Source organism: Leopardus geoffroyi, chromosome B3, assembly GCF_018350155.1.
Source record: "Leopardus geoffroyi isolate Oge1 chromosome B3, O.geoffroyi_Oge1_pat1.0, whole genome shotgun sequence".
Lineage (NCBI taxonomy): Eukaryota > Metazoa > Chordata > Mammalia > Carnivora > Felidae > Leopardus > Leopardus geoffroyi.
Window position 1 is genome coordinate 51,152,592 of NC_059337.1, and position 6,614 is coordinate 51,159,205.

A 6,614-nucleotide genomic window follows, 5' to 3' on the forward strand; every position below is an offset into this window, starting at 1 on the left:
GCCCCAAATTCACATGTTAAGACCTAATCCCCAAAGTGATGGTATTCAGAGGTGAAGCCTTTGAAAGACGGTTAGCTCATGAGGGTGAAGCCCTCATGGACAGAATTAGTACCTTTATGAAAGAGGCCCAAGAGAGTTCGTTCCTTCCATCATTCTGCCAAATGATTATGCAGTAAGAAGACCAACATCTATAACCAGGAAGTAAGTCCCTACTAGTCACTAAATCTGCTATTACCTTGATCTTGGACTTCAGCTGCCAGAATTGTGAGTAATAAATTCCTGTTGTTCGTATCCAGTGTATGGTATTTTGTTATAGCACCTGAATAGAGTAAGACACTCTACCCAACCATTACAGTCAGGATTCAGGTATATAGAAATTCTAGTTAAAAAAAGCAAAAAAAAACAAAAAACAAGGATTCAGGTATACAGAAATTCTAGTTAAAAAAAAACCAAACTGGATTGACCCTGTGAATTTATCTGTTCTTCCTCTAGAAATCTCACTATCAAAGTAATAAAGGAAAAAAAAATAAAATCTTAAACAACTAAGAAAATGAGAGAGTTCGTCAGTGGGAAAAATGTTTCCACAAGTTAAACAGATGGAGAAGTGGTACCTGATGGCACAGGAGAAAGTCCTAGCTTAGGATAAGCACAGAGGTTTACAGCTAAGGATATCAATAGTCTGGCAAAAACACAAAAAGGTTGAGTCTCAAATACATCAAGAATAACGTAGATGAGAGCCAGATTAAGATGTGGAACTGGAAACACTGTAACTAATTGAAAGTTTGTCAAAGGAACAGTGAATCATTACCCCCAATTCCTCCTCTGCTCTTGCATGGACCACCTTTAAGACAGTCAGGCATCTATCCCATAGACAAAGAGGTCAGAAGGTTCCTCTTAAGAAACTCTTAAGAGGGTTTCAACAGAGTATCTTCAGGGGTTTCTTTGTGGTTTCTTAGGGCTCCCCCTGTTACTGTGAGTTCTGCACTTATAACACAACAGTTAAATAAAATAGTTCTGCTGGTATATAACACACATTATCAATCAGATTTTTTGTTATATGTAAGTAAATGTAAGTAAACAAGCCAAGGTAACTAGACATTTGAGGAACCCCCCTTAGAATGTTAGAGAGATACAAAAATAAACAGTAAGACATAGCCCCTAGAAAAAATAATTTGGAGGACACAAGAAACTTTAAAAAAGAAAAAACCTCTAATCAATAACCTTAGATGTGAAGAGACAATGAATCTATAGGTTGATATATGAACAGAACAATCAGGCTTCAGCTTTTGGAAGTATGTTAGACGGAATATTTTAGGAAGTCCTCCCTTTATAAAACCCCTACATGATGTATAAACTTTAACACATATGCTTATCTATTGCTGAGCTCACTAAAAAAGGAAAATACCTAAAAGAGAGTTGAAGCCATAATGTTAAGGGAATAGATTGCACAAACCAGAGTGTTAAATGAGTACAGGTTATCCTGATAGCAAATGCCATTAACCAGAAGGTAGAACTTGGGGGCTAATGGTAATATGTGGAGAATAAGACTCTATCTTATACCAGTGCCAAGTTGGAGCTGAATCTGAAAACTCCACATAAAGCCAGTATACTTTGATACCTGGATAAAAATTTGCTTGGTACCAAGTGAGACAATATAGAAACTTGCCATCACCACATTTCTAGATAGAAAGTAATAGTAATGACAATTAATAATAATATCATCATCATCATCATCATCATCATCATCAACATCATTGTATCTCCTGAGAATTTTTAACCAAAGACCAGCTGACAGATAGGTCTGAGCTCAAATTTCTACTATGTATTTAGTTATGGGAACAACATGCTAAGAAATTCAATAAGTGGTCCCAGTTTAATGCCCCCAACATCTGACAGAATTAAACACTAATTTTACCTTGAGCAATGCATTATCAGCCCAGGTCCCTTGAAATATCAATTAAGTTTGACAAATTATAAGCTCATAATAAAAAATAATACCATGAACATAAGGAGGTAAGCCACCCTGACTAAGAGCAGAACAAAGCAGCCACAAAAATTAAAGTGACAAATATCAGATATTGGAATGATCACAGACTTAAGATGACTGTACATAAAATTATTGAAGTTGGTATAAACAAGGAAAAAGGATTATAAAAAATAATCAAGTGACTTATAAATAAACCAAATTAGCTTTTAACAATGGAAAACAGAATAGGTAAAATGGATTAAATGGTAAAAAAAAAATCCAGTTATAAAATAAATATGTCATGGAGATGAAAAGTATAGTATAGGGAAATATAGTCAATAATTTTGTAGTAATGTTGTATAGCAACAGATAGTGACTACACTTATCATGGCAAGCACTGAGTAATGTATAGAATCATCAAATAAATATGCTGTACACCTGAAACTAATATGACATTATATATTAACTATACTACAATTAATAAATGAAATAAAATAAACTCATGGAGTAACTCACAAACCAGATTAGCATAGTGCTGGAACAAGTGGATATCCACATATTAAAAAAATACATATTGGGACACAAACATTACATACTTCACCAAACTTAACTTAAAATGTATTACAGACCTAAATAAAAACATATAAAATTCCTAGAAGAATATAAGATAGAAGACAATCTAGATGTCATTGGATTTGGTGATAATTTTTTAGATACAACACCAAAGGCATGATCCATGAAAGAAATAATTGATAAGATAGAGGTCATTAAAATTTTTCAACTTCTGCTCTATCTCCCTCCAGAGATCACTGTCAAGACATGGTCAAAAGAATGAGAAGAAAAGCCACAAGCTAAGAGAAAATATTTGCAAAAGACCTAGCTAGTAAAGGCTAGTATCCAAAATATACAAAGAACTCTTAAAACTCAACAATAAGAAAACAACCTGACTTTAAAATGGGCAAAAGATGGAGCGCCTGCATGGCTCAGTTGTTTAAGTGTCCAATTCTTGATTTTGCCTCAGGTCATGATTTCACCATCCTGAAATCCTAGCGTTGAGCCTGCTTAAGATTCTCTCCCTCCCTTTTTCTCTGCCCCTCCCCCACTTGCATGCATGCATGCACACAAAAAATAAAAATAAAAATAAATTTTTAAAAAATGTGTAAAAGTTATGAACAAAAACCTCACCAAAGTAGGTATGCAGATGGAAAACAAGCATATGAAAAGATTCTAAACATGATATGTCATCAGGGAACTTCAAATTAAAAGAAGACACTACACACCTGTTAGAATGGTGAAAATCCAAAACACTGATGCCAAATGCCAGAAGGAACTCTCATCCTTTGCTGGAAGAAATGCAAAATGGCACAGCCACATTGAGAGATAGTTTGGCAGTTTCTTACAGAGCTAAACACATTCTTACCATACCATACAGTAATTAGGCTTGGTGGTATTTAACCAACTGAGTTAAAAACTAAGGTCCACATGAAAACCTTCACACAGGTGTTTATAGCAGCTTTATTCGTAACTGCCAAAACTTAAATGAAAACAAGATACCCAGTAGGTAATGGCTAAATAAACCATGATACATCCAGACAATGGACTATCATTCAGTGCTAAAAAGAACTGAGCTATCAAGCCATGAAAGAACGAACATGGAGGAATCTTAAATGTGTATTACTATGAAACAAGATGGTCCGAAAAGGCTACATACCATATGATTCTGACTGTATGACAGTCTGGAAAAGGCAAAACAATGAAGACAGTAAAATGCTAGGAGCTGCAGGGAGGGAGAGATAAATAGGCAAAGCACAGAAGGTTTTTATGGTTGTGAAATTATTCTGTATGATACTATAGTGGTGATTATATGTCATTTACATTTGTCAGAAGCCACAGAATGTACAACACCAAGAGTGAACCTGACAGTAAACTATGGACTACAGGTGATGTAGATTCATTGATTGTAACAATGTACCACTCTGGTGGGGCATGTTGATAAGGAGAGAGGCTGTGTTTGGGGTCATGAGGAGTATACGGGAACTCTTTGTACTTTGTCAATTTTCCTGTGAACCTAAAACTGCTCTAAAAAGTAAAGTCTATTTTTTAAAAAAGTGATTACTTTTGTTTTAGGGTGGACTTAGAAAAGACCAACACTCCCACTGGGAACAGCTGCAAATCTCAATAAATTATAAAACTCATATTTTTAAGGCATTAGAGAGCTGTGTAAGCAAGAAGACTGGAGAGATGGACCTGAAAAAGAACAACCACATATCAAAACATGTGGATGAAATTAATGCAGTACTTTTGAGAGGAATATATAACTTTAAAAGCTTATGTAAGAAGACAGGCTGACAGGTAACAGTGTAAGCGTTCAAACAATAAGCTAAAAAAATAATATAGAATAAACAAAAGGAACTAGAAAAAATAGAGATAAGGTTAAAAACAAATTAATTAAATAGAAAATAGACCACCAACAAAGACAAAATTTGATTTTTTGAAATGACAAATAGATAAACTTCTGGCTAGACTGATCAGGAAAAGAAAGAAAATACAAATATTCCAGCAATTTTTTAAAAAAAAGAAACTAGAAATATGTTAGGGAATTAAAGCAATCAGAATAAAATAGTTTCTTATCAAAAAATTTAAAATTTACATAATTTATTTTTTTTTTAATTTTTTTTTTCAACGTTTATTTATTTCTGGGACAGAGAGAGACAGAGCATGAACGGGGAAGGGGCAGAGAGAGAGGGAGACACAGAATCGGAAACAGGCTCCAGGCTCTGAGCCATCAGCCCAGAGCCTGACGCGGGGCTCGAACTCACGGGCCGCGAGATCGTGACCTGGCTGAAGTCGGACGCTTAACCGACTGCGCCACCCAGGCGCCCCAAAATTTACATAATTTAAACACAAACTATTTAAAGAAATTACTAGAAAAATACACTTTCCAAAGGGAATCAAGAAATAAAAAGAAAATGAATATGTAATCTTCCAACAATGAAAACCCCAAGCCCAGATGATCTTAAAAATAAGCTTTAAAAACTTTCAAGAAGTATACTTTCACCTATATGCAAATTCTTCCAGAAATTGGAAAATAGAGTGAATACTCCCCAGTTTTTGAAAACAGTATAATCTTGATATCAAAACTAGGTAAGGACACTACAAGAGACAATGATTATAGGCCAATTTCATTTATAAACATAGACGCAAGGATCATAAAATATTGGCATATGGAAGGGCACCCGGGTGGCTCAATTGGTTAAGCATCCGACTCTTGATTTCAGCTCAGGTCATAATCTCAGTTTGTGGATAGAGCCCAGCACAGAGCCTACTTGGGATTTTCTTTCTCTCTCTCTCTCTTTCCCTTCCCCCACCCCTCCCCAGTTCAAGCTCTCTCACTCTCTCTCTCTCAGAATAGATAAACAAACTTTAAAAAATATATTAACAAATTAAATTCAGCAATATATAAAAAATATAATAAATCATTACCAGGTTGAGCTTTTCCATTAACTCAAGATTGGTTTAACTTCAGAAAAATCTACAAATGTAATTCACTACATTGACAGGTGAACAAGTAAAAATGAAATGATTTGAGTAGACATACAAAAATTATTTTGTAATATTTAAAATACATTAATTTTTAGTGAATTACAAGTTGAACAGAATTTAATCAACCTACTAAGGGATATCTATTAAAAAAAAACAACTGCAAATATCTTATGTAAAGATTTCCTGGGGCGCCTGGGTGGCGCAGTCGGTTAAACGTCCGACTTCAGCCAGGTCACGATCTCGCGGTCCGTGAGTTCGAGCCCCGCGTCGGGCTCTGGGCTGATGGCTCAGAGCCTGGAGCCTGCTTCCGATTCTGTGTCTCCCTCTCTCTCTGCCCCTCCCCCGTTCATGCTCTGTCTCTCTCTGTCCCAAAAATAAATAAACGTTGAAAAAAAAAAAATTAAAAAAGATTTCCTTAAACACCAAAAAATAAGAGACAGATGTCCAGAGTCTCTGCTGTATTCAACATTGTATTACCAACAAACATAAAACAAGAGAAAAAAAGACATAAGGGGAAAAAATTGTCAATATGCACAGATAGTAAGATTGTCAAATAGAAATTCCAAAAAATTATTATTCTAGATAAGAGAATTTAGCTAGTTGATTAGATATGAATTAGCATATTAATGCAATTATGTCTATATACTGGAACAGTATGTTACAAATAATATTTTAAAATGTGTCATTTCTAATAGCAACAAAAATAAAAGATACCTAATAATAAACATAAAAAAGTTATCCAAATCTTTTATATAGGATTTTAAAAAGAGTAATCTTTTAATAAAAGATGTTAGCTTGTTAGTTATGTTTCTCTATTCTGTGCTTAGTGGTTGCCATAAAGAATATCACATGTATCCTTGAGTTAATGGAGATGAATATAAGTTACTACTTTCACCATTCCATGAAAATACAAGGACCTTAGACACATTAATTCCTGAACTTTCTGTTGTATTTTTGACATGTATTTTAATTATCTTCAGATTTTAAACTCTGGAAGGCATTAAAATTTATCGTTTTGTACAACCAGTGTTCATTTAGATTTACACACAGATTTGTCCTTTCTAGTGTTCATTTCTTCCCATATTTCCATGTTTTTCTCTGAGAT